General features: G+C 38.3%; 2 long non-coding RNA genes across 3 annotated transcripts in view; both read right to left on the reverse strand.

The window, feature by feature from the left end:
• LOC310702856 overlaps positions 1–24,744 on the reverse strand; it is a 960,387-nt gene that overhangs the window by 26,288 nt on the left and 909,355 nt on the right. The window lies entirely within an intron of this gene.
• Positions 1,565–23,728, reverse strand: LOC310702947. 2 transcript variants are annotated; one of them, XR_014523825.1, is made up of 6 exons: positions 23,590–23,728; positions 21,853–21,951; positions 12,705–12,828; positions 2,517–2,589; positions 1,963–2,095; positions 1,565–1,684 (listed from the first exon to the last, which is right to left on the reverse strand). It is a non-coding gene; the product is annotated as an uncharacterized lncRNA (long non-coding RNA). The 2 variants fall into 2 exon arrangements; XR_014523826.1 differs by lacking the exon at positions 23,590–23,728 and adding an exon at positions 23,086–23,185.

A 24,744-nucleotide genomic window follows, 5' to 3' on the forward strand; every position in this document is an offset into this window, starting at 1 on the left:
TATTAACATTGAACCCAAAACAGGATGTAGATTTACTTCAGGACAAAAATTACAGGCGAATCTCGCTATTAAATAATGATTACAAAATGTTTGCAAGTATACTAGCAAACAGACTAAAAAGAGTGTTAAAGGATATGATACATGAGGACCAAGCTGGCTTTCTTCCTGGTCGGCAGATGAAAGATAATGTAACAAATATACTGGATATAATAGAATATCTGACTAGCAGGAATGACAAGCAAGCAGCATTAATATTTATAGATGCTGAGAAGCTCTTTGACAATATTTATTGGGAATTTATTATAGAAAACCTGGAATTAATGGAAATGGGACAGTTTTTTATAAAAAGGGATCAAAGCAATCTATTCAGATCAAAAAGCTAGATTTATTGTAAACGGTGTGTTAACTGATAATTTTGGAATTACGAAGGGCACCAGACAAGGTTGTCTGTTATCACCATTATTGTTCATCACAGTCCTGGAAGTCCTTCTAAGAAATATGAGAAAAACTGATAATGTTAAAGGAATTTGTGTCAGTCGAAAAATATATAAATTGAAAGCCTTTGTGGATGATTTAGTTATAACAGTAGGGGACCTATTAACCGGTGCAATGGAAGCACTAGAAAGAATAGAAGAATTTGGACAGGTGACAGATTTTAAATTAAATAAAAAGAAAAAGAAAATTCTAGTTAAAAATATGGACCAACATTTAAAGGACGAACTGCAACAAAAAATAGGTATTTAGGTAAATATTTAGGAGTCTAGTTAACACCAAAAATATATGTATTTGTTTAAAGATAACTACACACCTATATGGAATGGTATCAAAAGAGACTTAGAAGTGTGGGGAAGAATGAAGCTATCCCTGTGGGGTAGGATTTCAGTGATCAAAATGAATGTGTTACCCAAAATGCTATTTTTATTTCGAACAAGCCCAATTATAAATGGTGTAGCTAATTTCAAAGGGTGGCAAAAAGTAATTACAAAATTTATCTGGCAAGGGGGAAAACCAAGAATAAAATTTAAATTACTTACAGCTGTTAAAGAAAGAGGAGGTTTCTCCCTGCCAGATTTGAAATTGTACTATGAAGCTTCTTGCTTATGCTGGTTAAGGGAGTGAATTAGTAGAAATAAAGTAGGTATGCCACAAAACCTCCACAGTTCCACTTCTGTTTTACTCTGCTGAGTTTGTGTCCTCTCATGAGCAGCTGTGAGTCCATAGCACCAGGACCCGCTCCTCAGGAATGCTGCGTTTGGTGTTCCCATTACCGGAGGAGTCTTCTGAGGGTCGGAGGAAGTGCTGCTATCAGCCAGCCCATAGAGAGGCTGCCAACACCCCTAAACTTTTTTTTTGTGGGGGAGCACTGAATTATAGTGTTAATTATCCAGGTACTTCTGTCCCAACTCTTTCTTCCAGGTGTGTGAGAGCAATGCTGGGAAACACAGAATGACAAGTCCCTTGTGTTTGAAAATATAAAATCCAGGCTGTTGCATCCATTTTTATTACTAAAATTCACGCAACACATGGAGAAGAAAAGAAGGAAAGCTGAACTGCTGAAGTGTTTGGGTCATATTCGGTGGAAGTGATGGGCTTAGCAGCCGCAAGGACAACAACAGTGCATTCATTCACTGGCAGATCTTGCTGGCAAATCTAGCTTTCTTCTTTCATTTCTGGAATACTAGGGCTGTGGGAAGAAGAACATGGGGACCAAAATGAGTGAGGTCAGTAATGCTGGGAGGCGAAGTTCCCTCTGGTCTACGGAATAGCTGCTTAAGACAAGGCAAACACCATTCTCTCCATTCCTGGCAGAGTCAGTCACTGGGCACATGCAGCATCTATTTATATCTCAAGATCAAACATCTTTTAGTGTGAGCCAGAAATGGGGAGTCTATGGCCCCCAAGTTGCTAGTGGAGTAAACAAAGCTGCATTAATAACTGGGAATCTTGATTTTTTGCACTTACTCTTGACTGCAACAATACACACTTGCAGCACATTTCCCACCTTTTCTCCAGTTTTCTTCACATTGGAATAGAAGGCATTTGCCTTAAAAATATTCACATTGTTCGCGACTGGTGATTCCTATGTGTGTGAATCCTGTATAGAAAGAAAGAGTTGGTCAGAATTAGGGATACTTGCAAATTTCACCCCAGATCTTGGAGTTCTGGACTACTGGTTTCTCCTTCTCTCACTCTCATTCTCACTCTGGACTACTGGACTACTTAAAAAAACAGACAGGCAGAGAGAAAAATACTCTATTTGTTAACTGCTAAATTTAACTATGCTGTCATCTCACAAGCAATTTAATCTACATAATATTTGGAATTTTCACCAGGGCAAGGTGCAAAAGGTCATGGATCCATGCAGAATTTTCCTGATTTTTCAGAGATGTTAGAGGTCAGTTTAAAAATAGTTTCCAGGTGGGAAGAACAGTAGGAACCTCAAATCTCTTCAATTCATTGTGGAGTCACCTGCCTTGCCACAAAAGAATCCCTTTGCAAGTTTAAATACAACTTACCTGGAGCAACCAGAATTGACAGGATGAAAACCACAGAAAGAATAGACAAGATCTTCATGGCAGGATGTTGTATCTTAAAAGAGAGGAGGGAACAAGAAGCTAAAGTGAGACACACACTCTTATTTTTCACCTTCAGTCAATAATAATTCCCTTATGGACACCACTTAAAGCTCTTTGAGCAGTTTATATATCTTGCTAAATGGATGAATAATAAACATGCATGGAGATGTATTGGAACTCCCGAATACCATCTCCCAAGTAAGTGTTTCTAGAATTGCTGCCTAATAACACAGCCCTATACATATATTCCGAAGCAAATACCTTTGCATTGAGTGGGACTGATTCACAAGCAAGCTGCCAAAACATTGGAGGCTGAGTCCCACAGAACTCAATAGAAAAGCATCGTGAGATGCTTAATTACAGAATATAGCAGCTGGACTGCTGGTGGGGGCAGACAGCCAACAGCATGTGACAACCTGCACTGCCTGCCTATATGCTACTAGGCTAGCTTCAAAGCTTGTGTGTTGCTATACAAAGCCCTGGACAACTTATATCCAGGATAATTTTACACACCACCTCTGATCTCAGAGCAGTTCAGTTTTCCAGGGAGTTCCAGGCGCACTACCCATGTTTCCTTCTGGGAAATGAGGCATAGCAGAGACTGTGGTGTCTTTATGATTTATGGTTTATTTACACACATATATAACCTGATGGAGGTTTCTTCCATAGCCGCAGCCTTATGACTGATAAATGAGTTGTTTAGACACCTAGCAGTTCGAAAGCAGACCATTGCAAGTAGATAAATAGGTACCGCTGCGACGGGAAGGTAAACGGTGCTTCCGTGTGCTCTGGTTTCCATCACGGTATCCCATTGTGCCAGAAGTGGTTTAGTCATGCTGTCCACATGACCCAGAAAGCTTTCTGTGGACAAATTCTGGATCCCTCAGCCTGAAAGCGAGATGAGCACCACAATCCCGTAGTCGCCTTTGACTGGACTTTACCATCCAGGGGTCCTTTACCTTTACCGTAGTGCTTTTGCCTGGCTAAAACGTGTTCTAGAATTATGATAATGCTTTTAGCTTATCTAGATGGGGAATAAATAATATGATATTAAATCAACATCCCCTGCTACACCCATTTTTGCTTCTGTTCTCTCTCTTTTTTTTCATAAGATATTTATTAAAGGTTTTAAATACATCACCCAACACATAAAACACCATCACCAACATGAAGAAAAAAGAAAAAGAAAAACAGAAAAAACAAACACAGAACAAATAAAATACAGCATAGTTAATTTTCACTAAACCAAACTTCCATAAACCTTCCTTTCGGACTTCCTCACATCTCCCTTTCCTGCGTTCCCATTTATAAAATTGTATTCAGCAGTACTTCACCTTCTTTCAAATCTTATTATGTAATTTTCAGAAGTTATATCTCCAATTTTGAACTTTATTTTCAAATATTTAGATATTTAAATTTAACCTGCTGTTAATCAAAATTTCAACCTTGTTCTTATGGTTCACTTATTTTCATGCATCTTTCCACTAATTTACTAATGCCAGATCATTTTCTATCCTGCATCATCTTAACATTCATACAATTTACAATACTTTTGCAAGTAGTCCTTGAACTTTTTCCAGTCCTCTTCCACTGTCTCTTCTCTCAGGTCCCGGATTCTGCCAGTCATTTCTGCCAGTTCCATATAGTCTATCAGTTGCATCTGCCATTCTTCCAGCGTGGGCAAATCTTGAGTCTTCCAATGCTTTGCGATGAGTATTCTTGCTGCTGTTGTCGCATACATAAAAAAGGTCCGGTCCTTCTTAAGCACCATTTGGCCGACAATGCCCAAAAGGAAGGCCTCTGGTTTCTTAAGGAAGGTGTATTTAAATACCTTTTTTAGCTCATTATAGATCATTTCCCAAAAGGCTTTAATCTTAGGGCATGTCCACCAAAGGTGAAAGAATGTTCCTTCAGTTTCTTTACATTTCCAACACTTATTGTCAGGCAAATGGTATATTTTTGCAAGCTTGACTGGGGTCATGTACCACCTATATATCATTTTCATAATATTTTCTTTCAAGGCATTACATGCCGTAAATTTCACACCGGTGGTCCACAACCGTTCCCAGTCAGCAAACATAATGTTATACCCAATGTCCTGCGCCCATTTTATCATAGCTGATTTAACCGTTTCATCCTGTGTGTTCCATTTTAACAGCAAGTTATACATTTTTGAAAGCACCTTAGTTTTAGGTTCTAACAGTTCTGTTTCTAATTTCGATTTTTCCACCTGGAAGCCTATTTTTTTATCCAAATTAAAAGCCTCCCTGATCTGAGCATAGTGTAGCCAATCTCGCACTTTGTCTTTTAGTTTCTCAAAACTCTGCAGTCTCCAAGTATCTCCATCTTTTTCTAATATTTCCCAATATTTCGGCCATTTGGCCTCCATATTGAGTCTTTTCTGAGCCTTGGCTTCCATTGGTGACAACCACCTTGGGGTCTTATTTTCTAATAAGTCTTTGTATTTTATCCAGACATTAAACACTGCTTTCCTGACAATATGGTTCTTGAAAGCTCTATGAGCTTTTACCTTGTCGTACCACAAGTATGCACGCCATCCAAATACATTGTCAAACCCTTCCAAATCCAGAATATCAGTGTTCTCAAGAAGAACATTTTTGCTTCTGTTCTCAAACACTACTAGCAGGTGTCCACTGAAAAGTTGGCTTCCAACAGAAAGTTGGTTTCCGAAGAAATGTAGTCCTTGGACTGAAAAAGTTTCACCACCCTTGGTTTAACGTGTGGGTTATGTGGCCATTTTATTCCATTGGATTATATGAATAGAGCTTGTTATTGATCTACTTTTAACTCCCCTTTTTAAGGGGGTAGGAAAAGTTTCTTTTATCTCATCAAGGAAAGCGTAGAGTAACTGAGTTGGAGGTTTGTTTCAGAACCATGAATGATAACAACTCCCACAGGGACGCCATGGCCTCAAATTGGATGTGGGTGTCATTGGCTGCTGCGTTAGAGAAGCACACCCAGGAACCGTACAGAAAAGCCAGTAAGTTTGTAACATTATCATAAACCATGTCACAGAAAAAGGTCATACAGCTTTATTATGATGGAAGGATATAAGAAGGGGATCTGAACTGGAGAGTAACAGGGTCTGCCTGGATTGGGTGAGTAGCTACAGGCAACACTTAAATTAGAAATGATCTGAAATTACATTTCTGTCTCATTTTTCATTTTAGGATTTTATGGTCTCAGACATTTTAAATCAAGGAGAAGCTCAATTACATTTAGGTCTCTCCCCTCCTCTTGTGTTTGGACTTTATGGTCTCAGCAATTTAGATCAAACGATTAATTGTTGTAGGCACTTGCAAGGTGATTGAAATGTTCTGACAGTTTATTGCAGAATTTTGTGGAGTTTCTTGGAAATGCATTTATTTATAGAAGTATTTATATGCCACCATCTCATAAAATATGTGCACAATGAAACAAAAGACAATCAATAACAATGTGACATGATCATTGAAGGTGACTATGGCCAATTAAGAAAATTTAAAGAGTTGCAGAGGCTTGTTGACATAAAAAGCTTCTCAGGAGATGCCTGAAAGTCAATAGCAAGGATGCCTGTGAAATCTACCCTCGGAAGTGTTCCACAGAACAGGACTGGTGACACTAAATACTTTTATTTGAAGCCAGTCAGACCTCGGTAACATGGAGGACAATTAAGAGCACTGCTCTCAATGCTCCCAGTGATTGAGCTGGGAAATACAGGCTCTGGCAGCCGTTATGAGTCTGTGGGTGCAAGACACCCTAGATTCCAGATCAAGCAAATGTTAGGATTCAATTAAGGGTTGAATGATAAAGCTGGTTTCCTTCTAAGGGTTATAGCCTGGGAATAATGATTAAGACAACACAGGATCAAAAGACTAAATGTGTAAAGGCAATTGAGTGGGGCCCTATCTCGCTCTGCAGATAAAAGCCAGGGGATTTGAATACAGAGTTGGAAGATATTGTAGGCAGAAGCTTTGTGTAGCTAGTTTGGTGTGATGCAAGCGGGGAGAAGGAAAGAAACAAGCTGCAGAGAGTCATAGCTGCTTGCTGCTGGATCACAATACCCTCCAACATTTCTCCGATGAAAATAGGGACATCCTAAGGAAAAGTGGGACATTCTGGAATCAAATCAGAAACTGGGGCAGCTTCTCTTCCATCCTTGGGGAGGCTGCACCGAGATTAGAGAGTGGGGTGACACACAGAGCTTTTTCCAATTTGCATCTTAAAGTCCTTTGATCAATCGGATTAGGTTGAAGTAATTGGTAGACTGTGACTTTGTCTGGGCTATCTTGGATATATTCAATTTTTCCTACCACCTCCCCCCCCTTTGTTTGCCCTTTATATTGGTGGGTGTTTCTGCCCCCCCTTCTTTTTTCCGGTGCATTAGGCAAATAAAGAAGCGGCCAAAGAGATTTTGTACTGAGCTGCAGCTTTTGTTTTTCTATGCCCTGAAGTCAGTTTAACAAAGAAATTGAAAGTAGATTTCGTATTGTATGTGAATTGTCCTCTCAATGTTTGTTTTTTAAATCAGTGGAAAGTTTTGCTTCCCTCCCCCCTTTCTCTTTCTTTCTTTCTTTCTTTCTTTCTTTCTTTCTTTCTTTCTTTCTTTCTTGTGCATCAGGCACATATAGAAGCAGCCAAAGAGACTTCATTTTGACTATTTGAAAACAAACTTATTGTTTTTTTTCTTTATTTTCATCCTACATCCTGAAGGCCGCCTAACAAAGAAACCGAAAGTGGAGAGTGAAAAGTTAAAAATAGTAATGGCTTTTGTTTTGAGAACTTACTTGGTTGGCAAATAAGCAAGCGGTTGCATACAAAACAAGGGAAGGTGAAGAAGTAATTTGACCACTGATACCATCTAGTGGCTAAGAGGGAAATTGCAGTTCTCTTTAGTTTGTGGGTTGTTGTTTTTCATGTCCCTCTCCGCTTTTATAGAGTGGGCGACATCTATTGGCAGTTTCAAAAACTGCAATTCAGAAATTAGGATTTTAAAAGTGTCTAAGACTTGAAAAAAATATAAGTTTATAAAAAATAGCAAAATGGCAACAAAAAAGGGAGGGGTTGGAACAACACCAGGGGAAAGGAGAGCTTCAAGGCAAGACCCAAAATATAGTAAAATTTTGGAAATGTTTGCTGAGATAAAAAGGGACATAAAAGATAGTGGAAAAAATATAGAGAGTAAACTAACAGCTATGAAAAAGAAAATTGACCAATCAGTGGCAGATTTGATGGGACAAATTAGAGAACTGTCAACTAAATCATTGGAATTAGGGGAAACTGTACAAGATGTGAAGATAAAAATGCAAGCTCTGGATGATGCCATTAGAAAAACACAAAAAGAAGTGAAAGAGATGAGAAAAGATGGTGAGAAGGTTAAAGCAGAAGTTGCAGAATTGGCCACATTACAAGAGGAGACCTGAGATTCTTTAGCGATGATGGAAGTGAGGCAAAAAGAACTTAATTTGAGATTTAGAGCAGTACTGGAAGTTGCAGGAGAGTTCATTAAGACCAGATTGATTGTGGAATTAGCAGGATGGTTAAACCTGGAGGAAGAGGAGGTGAATTATGCAACTGAGAATGAATTTAGGATAAAATTGTTGTTGCCTCTAATGGTGACAGCTACCATGGTGTTTATGTTCTAATAAATTCTTATATCTATTCCACACCCCATAGACTGATTTTCGGATTATGTCATTCAGAAAATCTTTATGGACTTTTACCTTCTCATACCATAAATATGCATGCCACCCAAACCTATTGTCAAATCCTTCCAGATCTAATAGATCTGTATTTTTAAACAATATTCACTCCCTTAACCAGCATAAGCAAGAAGCTTCATAGTACAATTTCAAATCTGGCAGGGAGAAACCTCCTCTTTCTTTAACAGCTGTAAGTAATTTAAATTTTATTCTTGGTTTTCCCCCTTGCCAGATAAATTTTGTAATTACTTTTTGCCACCCTTTGAAATTAGCTACACCATTTATAATTGGGCTTGTTCGAAATAAAAATAGCATTTTGGGTAACACATTCATTTTGATCACTGAAATCCTACCCCACAGGGATAGCTTCATTCTTCCCCACACTTCTAAGTCTCTTTTGATACCATTCCATATAGGTGTGTAGTTATCTTTAAACAAATACATATATTTTTGGTGTTAACTAGACTCCTAAATATTTACCTAAATACCTATTTTTTTGTTGCAGTTCGTCCTTTAAATGTTGGTCCATATTTTTAACTAGAATTTTCTTTTTCTTTTTATTTAATTTAAAATCTGTCACCTGTCCAAATTCTTATATTCTTTCTAGTGCTTCCATTGCACCAGTTAATGGGTCCTCTACTGTTATAACTAAATCATCCGCAAAGGCTTTCAATTTATATATTTTTAGACTGACACAAATTCCTTTAATATTATCAGTTTTTCTCATATCTCTTAGAAGGACTTCCAGGACTGTGATGAACAATAATGGTGATAACAGACAACCTTGTCTGGTGCCCTTCGTAATTCCAAAATTATCAGTTAACACACCGTTTACAATAAATCTAGCTTTTTGATCTGAATAGATTGCTTTGATCCCTTTTTATAAAAAACTGTCCCATTTCCATTAATTCCAGGTTTTCTATAATAGATTCCCAATAAAGATTGTCAAAGAGCTTCTCAGCATCTATAAATATTAATGCTGCTTGCTTGTCATTCCTGCTAGTCAGATATTCTATTATATCCAGTATATTTGTTACATTATCTTTCATCTGCCGACCAGGAAGAAAGCCAGCTTGGTCCTCATGTATCATATCCTTTAACACTCTTTTTAGTCTGTTTGCTAGTATACTTGCAAACATTTTGTAATCATTATTTAATAGTGAGATTCGCCTGTAATTTTTGTCCTGAAGTAAATCTACATCCTGTTTTGGGATCAATGTTAATAAATGCCTCTTTCCATGTCCCTGGGATATCTCCCTTTTCTAAAATGTTATCCATGACCTCTTTCAACGGTAACAGCATAATTTGGCTTAATTTTTAATAACATTTTGCAGTAAATCCATCAGGTCCTGGTGCCTTTCCAATTTTTAAGTCTTTAATTCCTGTTTGTATCTCTTCTAGTGTTATTGGTTCATTCAGTCAGTCTTTTTTCTCTTTCAGAATTTTTTCGCACATTTTCTTTTTTAAATTATTCTTCGATTCCAACTACGTTTTCTTTTCCAGCTTTATATAATTGTCTATAGAAATTTTAAAAATTCTTTCTAATCTCTTTCAGATTTTCAATTAACTTGTCTTTGATTTTAATCTTATTAATTGTGTTTTGGCACTGTCTTTTCTTTAATTGCCATGCTAACAATTTTCCTGGTTTATTCTCTAATTCAATTTTTTTCTGTCTCATCCTCTTTATTTTCCATTCAGTCTCCTGATTTATAATCATTGAGAATTGTGTTTGTAACATCTTAATATTTTGTTTACCTTTTGTAACACTAGGTTTACTGATTAATATCTTTTCATTTTGCATAATATGATTTAATAATTCTGATTTCTTCTTTTCTCTTATTTTTTCTTAAAACTATTTTGCTGTATGGAAAAACCTCTCATTACACCTTTGCTTGCATCCCATATAGTACTAATTTTTGTCTCCATTCAGATTAATTTTGAAATAGTCTTTTAAGGTTTTTTGTGCCTTTTCATTTATTTCCTGATCTACCATTCAATCTACCATTCAATCGCCATCGAAAAGTTGATTTATCTATTTCTCTTAATTAAAAAAAATGAATTATGCTCCAATAAAGTTTTTGGTTGGATTTCTACTTTTGTAATCCTTATTGCTAATTCGCTGGATATCCAAAAGTAGTCTGTCCTTCCAGCTGATTGATTAGGCTCTGAGAAGAACGGGAATTGCTTGTCCAATGGGTGTCTTAATCTCCAAATGTCTATTAGATCGCAGCTTTCTACCAAAGAGAAGAAAGTCTTAGGTAGTTTCTCCTCCTTAGATTCTGCTTTTCTTTTTGATCTGTCCATTTCCAATGAAACCACCCCATTTAAGTCCGCCATTATGATAATTTTTTTATCCATATAATCTAAAAGTTTCTTGTTCAATGATTTATTAAATTCAGGCTTTGAGCCATTTGGTGCATAAATTCCAACTATTATTAATTTTTTGCCTTCCCTCCTCATCCTTGAAGATCTGCCATGCTTCATATCTATCTCTAATACACAAAACCACACCTCTTTTTTTACTTTTATCTCAAGATATAAATTCATTTCCTATTTTTTTGTTAATTAATTTTTTTCTGTGCTTCCTTGCCACATGTTTCTTGTAAACAAATAATGTTCAATTTTCTCTTCAATAAAATTTGTTCAATTTTTATTTCTTTTAACTTTATTATTTATTCCATTAACATTCCATGTCCATAATTTCATAGCCATTTCTGTTTCTAATTACAGTTTTATTATATAGTCTTAGGATTGTGCATCTTCTTCTTCTGCTGCTGCGGCTACTTCTGCTTCTGATTCGGTTTATTTAAATTTTGAGGCATTCTGTAATGAATGTAATTAGAATTAGAAAACGTATAAATTGCAATGATATAAAGGTTAATTTCAAAAGTCATGAGGCAGGAGGGAAGGAGGTTGAGGGCAGTAAAGTGGATAATGGGGATGTGAATGCATAATATTAAATGGAAAATAAATAAAAATTATATATATATATAAAATAAAAAAGAAACCGGTGCAACTTCTCTAAATCAGGGACATCCCAGGAAAATAAGGACACTTGGAGGGCCTGTGAGTAACAATGTGGAGTGAACTTTAAATTTCTTTTGAAATTCTAAGTAAGTAAAATAATAATACCAGAACATTGCAAGAGGCACTACTGATATCTGTAGAACTATTAAAGGTGGAACCCAAGATATTTCCTGTAAAATATCATGCGGAACAACAGAAGACCACGCAATTGCAAAATTGTTCATCTGAATGTCAAGAGTTTTTGGCTTTCAGAGAGAATGTGTGAAGAGAGCAGAGGGTTTGCACATAAAAGCCCGACCATAGTATCCCAGCCCACAAAGCAGACTTTCATAGTGTAAAAGCTTGAATGGCGCTTCAGATTATAGACAGCTAGAAACCTCCATTTGGTCAGGAACCCAGCATTACCAGGGTTCCGGATGATGTGGAAGTTTCTAAGTGCACTCTTCTGAACATGCTTAGAAGCCCCTTTATGAACTTTTCCTTTAATGTTGCAAAGTCAGCTTAGTGCATGTGGAATTGGGACCCTGGCAAATGGGCTTGCTTCTGCATCCTTGAACATTCACCCACTCCCACATGAAAACATGCAAGTTGTTTTAATGTTTTAAAACATGAAAGCGGAGTTAACAAAAACTCGTAATATGGCCATGGTAACTCTGTTATTGTTTTCACAGGATGAGAGTCTACTATGGGAGGAGGTATTGGCTAGGGAAGTTTTGGCCGAGGAGGTTCCAGCTGAGGACATATTGACCAAGGAGACATTGGATGAGGAGGTTATACTATTTCCATTCTGAAATGGAAAATAAACATGTGACCCAAGCTAAAGATGCACCTCTTTATCCTGACCTTTGACACCTGAGAAACAGACCTTAGGTGTAACATATAACTCTGGATTATTATTATTAGATAGATAGATGATAGATAGATAGAAAGATAGATAGATAGATAGATAGATAGATAGATAGATATAGATAGATAGATAGATAAGAGATGAGAGAGAGAGAGAGAGAGAGAGAGAGAGAGAGATTATATAGAAGAAAGAAAGAAAGAAAGAAAGAAAGAAAGAAAGAAAGAAAGAAAGAAAGAAACTATTGGCTCTAACCCCAAAGATTTGCTAATAATTATATCAACCAAAAAGAGGAAATGATAGCCTCTCCAAAATTATTTAGTCTTCTTCAGGCCTTTGAAGCAAATGTGTGAAAAGAATAGTGAGGTCACACATTCAATTCCTGCAACCTAGATCACTGTCTGCATGGAAAACTTGCATGCATTTAGTTTGGAGTCCTGAACAGAGCTTCAAATTATGGTCAGTAGAATACAGGTAGAAGCATCATCATCATCATCATGGACTGCATTGTTAGGCTTCTGATCTTACGGAGTTTCCCACAATATTTGGACTTACACTTTTCTGCAGCAATATACACCTTTCAAATTGCTTCGGACAAACTCCTTTGTCCAAAAACACACCATCTTTATGGAGCTGCAACCATAATTATTGCATACAGAGTTGGTCTGAGTTTTGGGTCCTGTGGAACAGCAAAATGAATTTATTTATTTTAAAGCTATTTTGTACACCTGATTAGGTCTACTTAAAGCATACATTATAAGTAAAACCCAAATCTCTACCCTCTCTCTCTCTCTCTCTCTCCTAAGTTTTTATTTTATTTTTTAAGAATTTTTTATTAAGTTTTCAAATACAAAGTTAGAAACATACACTAAAGAAAAAAGAACAGAAAAAGAGAAAAAGAAAAAAGAGAAAGAAAAAAGAAAACCAACCATTCAAAACATTTTTCACATAACTAACTGGACTTCCTCACATCTCCCCCATCCTGCATTCTTTTTAATAAAAATATCAGCAAATTATTACCTTGTCTTGTACCTTATTTTGTACTTTTCAAATACTGTACCTCTAAATTTAGAATACTTTTTATCAATTACTTATATCTTAACTTGTCTCTTAACTTTAACATAATATTCCCTTAAATTTTGACCTTTTCTTACTTAAAACTTAATTTCCTGTTTCACAAATCTAGTTGCTGAAGCTAGAGTTTCCGAATCGTACAAATTTTTAACATTCATACAACTTATATTGTTTTTGTAAATAGTCCTTAAATTTTTTTCCAGTCCTCTTCCATTGCTTCTTCTCCCAGGTCTCGGATTCTGCCAGTCATTTCCGCCAGTTCCATGTAGTCCATCAATTGCGTCTGCCACTCTTCCAGTGTGGGCAAATCTGGTGTCTTCCAATGTTTTGCAATGAGTATTCTTGCTGCTGTAGTTGCATACATGAAAAAAGTTCTATCCTTCTTTAACACCTTCTGACCGACAATACCCAAAAGGAAGGCCTCTGGTTTCTTGGAAAAGGTATACTTAAATACCTTTTTCAATTCATTATATATCATTTCCCAGAAAGCCTTAACCCTAGGGCAGGTCCACCAGAGGTGAAAGAATGTCCCTTCAGCTTCCTTACATTTCCTTTCGGACTTCCTCACATCTCCCTTTCCTGCGTTCCCATTTATAAAATTGTATTCAGCAGTACTTCACCTTCTTTCAAATCTTATTATGTAATTTTTAGAAGTTATATCTCCAATTTTGAACTTTATTTTCAAATATTTAGATATTTAAATTTAACCTGCTGTTAATCAAAATTTCAACCTTGTTCTTATGGTTCACTTATTTTCATGCATCTTTCCACTAATTTACTAATGCCAGATCATTTTCTATCCTGCATCATCTTAACATTCATACAATTTACAATACTTTTGCAAGTAGTCCTTGAACTTTTTCCAGTCCTCTTCCACTGTCTCTTCTCCCAGGTCCCGGATTCTGCCAGTCATTTCTGCCAGTTCCATATAGTCTATCAGTTGCATCTGCCATTCTTCCAGCGTGGGCAAATCTTGAGTCTTCCAATGCTTTGCGATGAGTATTCTTGCTGCTGTTGTCGCATACATAAAAAAAGTCCGGTCCTTCTTAAGCACCATTTGGCCGACAATGCCCAAAAGGAAGGCCTCTGGTTTCTTAAGGAAGGTGTATTTAAATACCTTTTTTAGCTCATTATAGATCATTTCCCAAAAGGCCTTAATCTTAGGGCACGTCCACCAAAGGTGAAAGAATGTCCCTTCAGCTTCCTTACATTTCCAACATTTATTATCAGACAGGTGATATATTTTTGCAAGCTTGACTGGGGTCATGTACCACCTATATATCATTTTCATAATATTTTCCTTCAGGGCATTACATGCCGTGAATTTCATTCCGGTGGTCCACAACCTTTCCCAGTCCTCAAACATAATGTTATACCCAACATCCTGAGCCCATTTTATCATAGCTGATTTGACTGTCTCATCCTGAGTGTTCCATTTAAGCAGCAAGTTATACATTCTTGAAAGTACCTTAGTCTTTGGTTCAAGCAGTTCTGTCTCTAGTTTCGATTTTTCCACCTGGAATCCTATTTTTTTATCCAATTTAAAAACCTCTTGAATTTGAGCGTAATGTAAGCCGTCTCGCACTTTGTCTTTTAGTTTCTCCAAGCTCTGCAATCTCCAATTTTCTCCAATTTTTTCTATTATTTCCCAATATTTCGGCCAACTGGCCTCCATATTGAGTCTTTTCCGGGCCTTAGCCTCCATTGGTGATAACCATCTCGGGGTTTTATTTTCCAATAAGTCTTTGTATTTTGTCCAGACCATAAATATTGCTTTTCTGACAATATGGTTTTTAAACCCTTTATGAACCTTTACCTTGTCGTACCACAAATACGCATGCCATCCAAAAGCATTATTGAACCCTTCCAGATCTAGGACATCAGTGTTCTCAAGAAGTAACCAATCTTTCATCCAGCAGAAGGCTGCAGCTTCATAATATAACCTTAAGTCCAGCAGGGCAAACCCCCCTCTTTCTTTTGCATCAGTTAGTATTTTAAATTTTATTCGGGGCTTTTTGCCCTGCCAGACAAATTTAGAGATATCTTTCTGCCACTTTCCAAAACATTCCACTCTGTCCACAATCTGTAGGGTTTGAAACAAAAACAACATCTTTGGCAATACATTCATCTTTATAGCTGCAATTCGACCCAACAAGGAAAGTTTCAATCTTGACCAAATTTCTAAATCCTTTTTAATTTCTGACCAGCACTTTTCATAATTGTCTTTAAATAAATTCAAATTTTTAGCAGACAAATTAACCCCTAGGTATTTCACTTTTTTAACCACATTTAACTCTGTCTCTTTCTGAAACCCCTCTGATTCTAAAGGTGTCAAGTTTTTTTCCAAAACCTTAGTTTTCTGCTTATTCAACTTAAATCCCGCCACCCGACCAAACTCATGAATCAATTCTAAAACTCTTTTTGTACTAGATTCCGGCTCCTGTAATGTTAAAACCAGGTCATCTGCAAAAGCTTTCAGTTTATATTGTTTCTCTCTGACCTGTATTCCTTGCACCAACCGGTCCTCCCTAATCATGTTCAAAAGCACCTCCAGGACTGAAATAAATAAACTCCTCTGTCACCACATTGTTAACTATCAATTTAGCTTTTTGCTCTGAATAGATTGCTTCTATTCCATTTTCAAACCCCCGTCCCACTCCCATCCTTTCCAAATTTTTCTTCATAAACTTCCAAGAAATGTTGTCCGCGTCAATAAAAATTAACACTGCTTTTGTGTTGATATTAGTCTGCAAAAGTTCCAAAATGTCAATAATATTCCTAGTGTTATCAAACAAATGTCTGCCTGGGAGAAAGCCTGCCTGGTCTTTATGAATTACTTCATTTAGCACTTTTTAAAATCTACTTGCCAAAATATCTGCAAAGATTTTGTAATCCACATTTAAGAGTGAGATGGGACGGTAGTTCTTAAGTTGAGTCTTTTCAGTTTCCAGTTTGGGTATCAATGTGATGAAAGCTTCTTTCCACGATTCCGGTGCCTTCTTACCCTCCATAATCTGGTTACAAACCTCCATTAATGGTTGTATCAAGTAGTCTTTCAATGTCTTATAATACTTGGAGGTGAGTCCATCTGGGCCTGGAGATTTGCCTAGTTGCATATTTTGAATGGCACCCTCAATTTCTTGTTGTGTTATTTTATAATTCAGGATTGTTCTCTTTTCCTGGGATAGTTTTGGTAATCCATTAATTTTTAAAAATTGATCTATCTCAGTCTCGTCCTGCGGCCCTTGTGTGTAAAGCTTTTTGAAGTATCTCTGGAAGCACTTTCTAATTTCCTCGGGTTTCTGGATATTTCTCCCTTCAATCTCTAGGTTAGTAACTGTATTCAATTTTTGTCTCTTTTTCAACTGCCATGCAAGCAGTTTCCCACACTTGTTCGCTGATTCAAATGATCTTTGTTTCATTTGTTTAATTTTCCACTCCACTTCTTGATTTATCAATTTGACATATTGTGCTTGATAGAATTTAATTTCTCTCAAAACCTCCTTTGATTTTGGTTTTGTTCTCAGTTTTTTCTCTCCATCTCTTATCTTCTCTAAGATCTTATCCTTTTTTTCATTCCAAAGTCTTTTCTTTATCGTATTCTGTTGTATCAAAAACCCTCTCATGACTGCTTTACTTGCGTCCCAGATTGTTCTTTTTTCCACTGTAGTATTCAAATTAATTTCAAAATAGTCTTGTAAAGTTTTTTGGGCCTTATTCACAATCTCCTGATCTCTTAATAGGGTGTCATTCATTTTCCATCTGAAGGAACCGATTGGAATTAGTCTCAATTCCACTTTCTTAGCGTTATGGTCGGAGCAAGTTTTTGGGCAGATTTCCATTTTTCTAGTCTTAGGTGCCAGCCCTCTAGTTATCCATATTTGGTTGATTCTTGTCCATGACAGGTGGGCCTCAGAAAAAAAAGTTCCTTCTTTACCTAAGGGGTTCTTTGTCTTCCATATATCAATCAAGTCCATATTGTCAGTTAGTTCAAAGAAAGTTTTAGGTAGTCTGCCATCTTTTGATAGATTTTGATTTTGTGACTTATCCATATTTGTAGAGACCACCCCATTCATGTCTCCCATCATAATGATGTTGGTATAGTCTAGATAATCCAGCATTATCTCATGCAGCTTCTTAAAAAATTCTGATTTCCCCTCATTCGGTGCATAAATTCCTAAAACTAGAAATTTTTCTCCTTGCGTCTGTATTTCAATTGCAAAAATTCTTCCTTGCTCATCTTTAAATAAAAATTTTGGTGACAGGCTCTCCTTTGCATAGATCACCACTCCTCTTTTCTTGACTTTGTCCGATGAAATAAATTCTTGGCCTAATCTTTTATTAATTAGCACTTTCCTGTGGAGCCTAGTCACATGTGTTTCCTGCAAGCAAATAATGTCCAATTGTTCTTTTTTCAATATATGAAAAATTATTCTTCTTTTTTTCCGGGGAATTTCCGCCATTAATGTTCCAACTTAGAAGCTGCAGAGACATCCTGGGTCAATCTGTTAGTCCTGTGACGGCGTCTCTTCCTTTTGGTCCTCTGGTCCTGAGGGTGCAGGTGTCGGTGCAGGTATAGGTGGAGGTGGTGGCCAAAGTCCTACTACTCCCTTTCAAAGGTCCTCTTCGTAGTCGTTCAAAAACTTTTGTTGGTCTTCTGCTGTTTTGATTTTAACTTTCTTTCCTTTGAAGTTGAAAGATAGTCCTTGAGGAAATTCCCACCTATAAGGAATTGAGTTGCCTCTCAGTAGTCTTGCTAGTTCTGTATATGTAGCTCTAAGATCCAAAAGTTGTTTCGGTATGTCTCTGTAAATTTCTGCTTTGTTGCCTTGAATATCAAGTGATTTTCCAAAATGCAGGCCTAATATTTTATCTCTCTCTTGCTTGGATCTCAAAATAATCAAACAGTCTCTGGATCTGTCCTTCCTCACCACTCTTCCCAATCTGAAAGCAGTTACAATTTTAAAGTCCTTGTCTTTTTCTATGCCCCAGAACTTTGAAAATTCTGCAGTCAAATAACCAATCAGGTCTCCCTGTTCAAGTTCTGGAATAGCTCTCAATCTGAGATTGTTTTCCCTGTTTCTCAGTTCAACCATAGACAGGTAGGCCTGCTGTTCACTAATCTGTTTGTGCAGCGGCTTTACCTTCACTTTTATTGCCTCAGCCTTCTAATTGGCTACTTCTGCCTTTTTATTGGCTTCCTCAGCCAATTTACGATTTTCTGCAGTTGCTTCCTGAAGATTCCCAATTGCTTGTGTGTGTTGAGCAACTTGATCAGTCAGTTTACTAATAGAAGCAGTGGCTTGGTCTATTTTAATCGAATGCTCATCCGCCTTTTTGTTTAAAATTGCCAGTTGTTCCAAAATTTGATTTAAGACTGTTTCAGATCCTCCTGAAGCCATATCCTCAGCTAGTGTCTGCTCAACTTCCCCTTCTTGTGTTCCTAGAGCAGCTGGGACAGATGATCTGCGTGGTTGGGAAGTCAAGGTTGTTTGTACCAAATGTTTTGCTTTCGTTTTAGCCAGTCTTGCTTTCCCTGTGCCACTCATTCCAATCCTGTCTATGTGTCAAGGTCAAACTATATGCAGTCCCATGGGAAAGGCAGCTCCAGAGTATAAACAACAAGGCAGCAAAGAATCAAAACAAAATGCAGTTCCCAGACAATTATAAATCCAAAGTCCTCTAGGGGGAGTACAACTGTACTTCAGAGGAGAGAAAGAGGATTTTCCGCCATTAAAGTCCCCGCAGTCCGAAATAACTTAAAGAGGAACCTTCAACTTCCTTTAAGCATGTAGAGCTTTCCCAAGTTAGAACAAAGTCTCAAAAAAGGTGCAAGAAACAGTTTCCCTATTTGTATCCAAACTGTAATGCTTATATGTTGCACTTTCAATGTTAAATACAGTTTCAGCAATTTGACAGTTCTTTTTTAGCCGGGCAGTCCGAGGTTTTGGGTTTCTAAATCATTTATAAATCCAAAAGGGAGAGGAAAAGTCCGATCAAAATCCAGTACAAATAAAGCAGAATTGTCTCTTTTAGCTTCTCAGAAACAAATTCCGTTTTTGCACGAAAATCCAAACTTTTTACAGTCCTTTTTACAGCGCTTCCCGCTTGTCAAAATTTTTGCTTTGATCTCTTAAGCACGATCGGAAGACGGACTTCCTGGTTGCGTCTCCCGTTTTCAGCCAAATTTAATCACTTTAGTCCCGAAAATTTTAAGTTCCCTACTCATGGGTTTGTAGTTTCAGATCGGATGTTCCAAGAAGAAAGGTCAGCGCTCATCAGCAGCAGCTGCGCGGCTTCGCTTCCGCAGAAAGAGCGATGAACTCACAGCACCGCTCCCCCTTCCACATTCCGGAGCCCCTTACGGGGTTCCTTCTTCGATTCTGGGGGGGCTTCTGGTGCCCGCCGAGTCCCACGGCCACAGGCTCGCTCTGCCTGTGGTTTTTCTTAATGGGTCTCCGCTTTTCCGCAGCGGACGACCCTTTCCTGCGGAGCTCCTCTTCACAGCGCGAAGAGGACCGCCATTGCTGTTTCGCGCCGCCTCCAGAAGTCTCTCTCCCCTAAGTTTTTATACCCATTTTGCAGTTGTGTTACATAAGCAAAATCATATTCAACAAGCAAAAAAATTACAACTCTCCACTCTGGAGATAACTTCACCCTTGTGATAATAACACTTCCCACACAAAAATGGTGAACATTTCTATAAAGAGGAAATACAAAATTATTAATATTATTTGAGTATCATCTGAAACGTGTGGAGGAGGGCAACCAAGATGATCAAGGGAGCTGGGTATGTTTAGCTTGGAGAAGAGAAGACCTAGAGGAGATATGTTAACCATCTTCAAATGACTCAAGGGCTGTCACACGGTAGAGGGGGAAAGCTTGTTTTCTCCTGCTCTGGAGGGTAGGAATTGAACCAAAGGCTTCAAGTTACAAGAAAGGAGTTTTGAATACACAGCAGGAAAATCTTTCTGAAAGTATGTGTTCAGCAGTGGAACGAACTCCCTCGGGAGGTTGTGGACTCTCCTTCCTTGGAGGTTTTTAAGCAAAGGTTGGGGTAGCCATTTGTCTTTAGCTGAGATTCCTGCATTGCAGGTGATTGGACTAGATGACCCTTGGGTCCCTCCCAATTCTATGATACTATGATACTATGAAATCCATGTCTTCAACTTTCTGGCATATTTGTAAGGACAATAAAGCCCCACTGCCCTTCATGTGCTTTATTCTTCCTGCCAGTTGCAACATGTGTGTTAGCTTTTCAGTGAGGCCTGTATACCATACTAATCTATACCAAGATTTTAAAGTAGCCCTTTTAAGAACTTTCCAGAAGTTCTTGACAACCGTATATGCTACTACCAGAAGAAATCCAATTAAAGGTCCTGATTTTGATTTATAAGTAAGTTTGGTAATGTGGTGGGAGTGTAAGGTAATCAAAACCTTTTGGAAAATGATATATAATGAAATGAAAAAGATGTTTAAAATAACCTTTCTTTAAAAACCAGAAGCTTTTTTATTATGAATTATAGCTACCAAATATCAACAGCCTCAGATATGCAGATGACACAACTTTAATGGCTGAAAGTGAGGAGGAATTAAAGAACCTTTTAATGAGGGTGAAAGAGGAGAGCGCAAAATATGATCTGAAGCTTAACATCAAAAAAACTAAGATAATGGCCACTAGTCCCATCACCTCCTGGCAAATAAAAGGGGAAGGCAGTGAGAGATTTTACTTTCTTGGGCTCCATGATTACTGCAGATGGTGACAGCTGTCACAAAATTAAAAGACGCCTGCTTCTTGGGAGGAAAGCGATGACAAACCTAGACAGCATCTTAAAAAGCAGAGACATCACCTTCCCAACAAAGGTCCGTATAGTTAAACCTATGGTTTTCCAGGTAGTGATGTATGGAAGTGAGAGCTGGACCATAAGGAAGGCTGATCACCAAAGAATTGATACTTTTGAATTATGGTGCTGGAGGAGAGTCTTGAGAGTCCCATGGACTGCAAGAAGCTCAAACCTATCCATTCTGAAGGAAATGAGCCCTGAGTGCTCACTGGAAGGACAAATCCTGAAGCTGAGGCTCCAATACTTTGGTCACCTCATGAGAAGAGAAGACTCCCTGGAAAAGACCCTGAGGTTGGGAAAGATGGAGGGCACAAGGAGAAGGAGATGACAGAGGACAAGATGGTTGGACAGTGTTCTCGAAGCTACTAACATGAGTTTGACCAAACTGCGGGAGTCAGTGGAAGACAGGAGTGCCTGGCGTGCTCTGGTCCATGGGGTCACGAAGAGTCGGGCATGACTAAACAACTGAACAACAACAGGTACCAAGATTCCAAGGGACCAGCAAATAATTTTTATGTACGTGACAACAGCCGCACAGATGTTGCTAGCTCAGAGATAGAAGAGAGAAACAATTCCAACCAAGGAAGAATGGCAAACAAAGTTGATGGACTAGGCTGAAATGGCAAAATTAAATGGAAGCTCAGAAACAAAGAGGACAAGAACTTCAGAAAAGAATGAGGAAAATTTATAATAACTTTAGGAGACCATTATAAGCAGATGAAAACATTAGCAGGATTTTAACCACACTTGCAATGTAACAAAAAAGCAAGTTCAGTAATAATTACCTGTTTCATAGCAGCAATATAAACCTCTTAGATTGCTTCCAACATAATGCCTTGTCCAAATGCATTCCTTCTTTATGAGGTTCCTATCAATTGTGAGTCCTGCGGAACAGCAAAAGAAAAGAGAAAACAAGTTAAAATTAAGCCTTTTTGCGTAACTAATCAGGGCTACTTCAAGCATACGTTAATAAGTAGAACCCAACAATTTCACTCTCCTTTTTTGGGGGGGCTAACCTTTTATTGTCATTCCGCAGTTGTGCTACATAATCCAACTTGTTATCAACAAACAAAAAAACTACAACTCCATACTCTGGAGATAACTTCACCCTTGCGATAATAATAGTTCCCACGGAATAATGGCAAAGATTTCTATAAATAGGAAATATAAAACTACTACTGTTATTTGGTTATCATGAAATCCACATGTCTTCCACTTAGTGGCATATTTATAAAGACAGTAGACTTTCACTACCCTTCAGCAAAAGTGTCCTTGTGTTTTATTCATCTTGCCAATCATAATGTGTGTGAGCTTTTCCGTGAGGGCTGTATGCCATACTCATCAATACAAAATAAAATAAAATAAAGTAGCCCTTTTAAGAACTTTCCAGAAGCTCTTGATGATCATATATGCTACCACGAGAAGAAATCCAGTTAAAGGTTTGTCAGTAAAGTCCTGACTTTCACTTGTAAATAAGTTCAGTAGTGCCGACTCAAATATTCCACTTGGGGCTGGTTCACACATGCACACAATCTTTGGCAGACAATGGGAATGATGGTATTAGTGTGTGCAAAAAGGACAATGCAGAACAAGCAAGGTGAATCACACCTTCATGTTGCTTCAGATAATTTCAATGGTAAAAATTGTCTATGGCTTGCATGAGTAAAAAGCTGCTAATTCAGTTCACAGAATCTCCTGTTTTAAATATGTGTCCGTACCTAAAGCCCACGCCTTATGATTAAACAATACCACCATCCCCAGTGCAAAATAAATGATATTGAACATCACCGGCATCCTACAAGCAACTGCTGACATGGGAAGAGAAGTAAAGCAAGGTGGAACCCTTGCTCCTGGGTGATGCTGAATCTGTTGTGCTGGAAAATTTCTCCACAGCGTCCGAAACTCCTGGTCTGCAGCTAATTTTAAGCAGAATTTTGTCTCCATGAAGAAGGAATACAACTTACCGCACCCACAGGCTCACTCCTGAACCAAGTCCCAGGCAAAAAGACTTCTCTTACCTTCTTTTCCATAGGGTGAGCAGCCATACTTTCGTATAGCCCTCCCAACAGGCAATGAGTCTTGAACCGGGGACTGTGTCTTTGCTTTCATAAAGCACAGGAGAACAAAATAAGAGGTGCATAGCAGGGGAGAGGGGTTCGGTTCTATGATGGCATTGAGAAGGGAAGCCTTGAGAGGTCAGATTAGCCTCGCCAGCACCACTAGTCTCCAGTTCTTTATCCCTATCATACTTATTGTTTATGAAGCTTGTATAGTGGTACCTCAGGTTACAGACGCTTCAGGTTACAGACGCTTCAGGTTACAGACTCTGCTAACCCAGAAATACTACCTCGGGTTAAGAACTTTGCTTCAGGATGAGAACAGAAATCATGCTCTGGCGGCGCGGTGGCAGCATTAGCTAAAGTGGTACCTCAGGTTAAGAACAGTTTCAGGTTCAGAATCGACCTCCAGAACGAATTAAGTTCTTAAGCCAAGATACGACTGTATGTCTGTGTATGTCTTACCTGCAGCAAGAAAGAGACCCCCAAAAAGAAGTATCGGAGCAAGGTAAGTGTTCCTCATGGCACCTCAATGCTGATAGAAAAAGAGAAAGAGAGATTATAAGATATGAATGCCAATGTGCACTTCCAGTTCTAATGAAGCAGGTAGATCAGCTGATTTAAATATTACCGACTATGAGAGTGATTAACATTCCTTCCTGTGGGAGAACTCTTCCTCCACCCCCTCACACACATTGTGCTTGGAAAATACTGTTGTGAGTTGCTCTGCAAATGGAAATGCATGAGCAAGGCTCAGCCAGTCTCCTTCCCTTTCATAAACTATGACTGGTGAAGCCTTGTTTCCCCCAAACTGGGAAAGCCGTTATGGAAACTGCTCTGCCATTACAGAGCATCAGACCAGGTTCAATCCCAGGCGTTTCCAGGTGTGACTGGGAATGGCTCTTTCCTAAAACCCCAGAAAGCTGTGTCTCTGTCTTTTCTTCGACATGTGACTGTCTTTACTTCTTACCTGTCTTTCTGGTTGTGGTTAATGAGCTTCCACCAGCTCATGCCAAAAACCAAAAACCATTTATTGTTTCCATGCATTTCAGTTGTGGTTTCGTTGTTTTGCTTGCCAAAGTACAACAACAACAACAACAACAACAACAACAACAACAACAACAACAACAACAATTTATTATTTATACCCCGCCCATCTGGCTTGGTTTCCCCAGCCACTCTGGGCGGCTTCCAAAAGAATATTAAAATACTGTGATACATCAAACATTAAAAGCTTCCCTAAACAGGGCTGCCTTCAGATGTCTTATAAAAGTCTGGTAGTTGTTGTTCTCTTTGACATCTGGTGGGAGGGCGTTCCACAGGGAGGGTGCCACTACCGAGAAGGCCCTCTGCCTGGTTCCCTGTAACTTGGCTTCTCGCAGTGAGGGAACCACCAGAAGGCCCTCGGTGCTGGACCTCAGTGTCCGGGTAGAACAATGGAGGTGGAGACGCTCCTTCAGGTATACTGGACCGAGGCCGTTTAGGGCTTTAAAGGTCAGCACCAACACTTTGAATAGTGCTCGGAAACGTACTGGGAGCCAATGTAGGTCTTTCAAGACCGGTGTTATATGGTCTCGGCGGCCGCTCCCAGTCACCAGTCTGGCTGCCGCATTCTGGATT

The sequence above is a fragment of the Podarcis liolepis genome, assembly GCF_965112155.1.
Source record: "Podarcis liolepis genome assembly, chromosome: 3".
Lineage (NCBI taxonomy): Eukaryota > Metazoa > Chordata > Lepidosauria > Squamata > Lacertidae > Podarcis > Podarcis liolepis.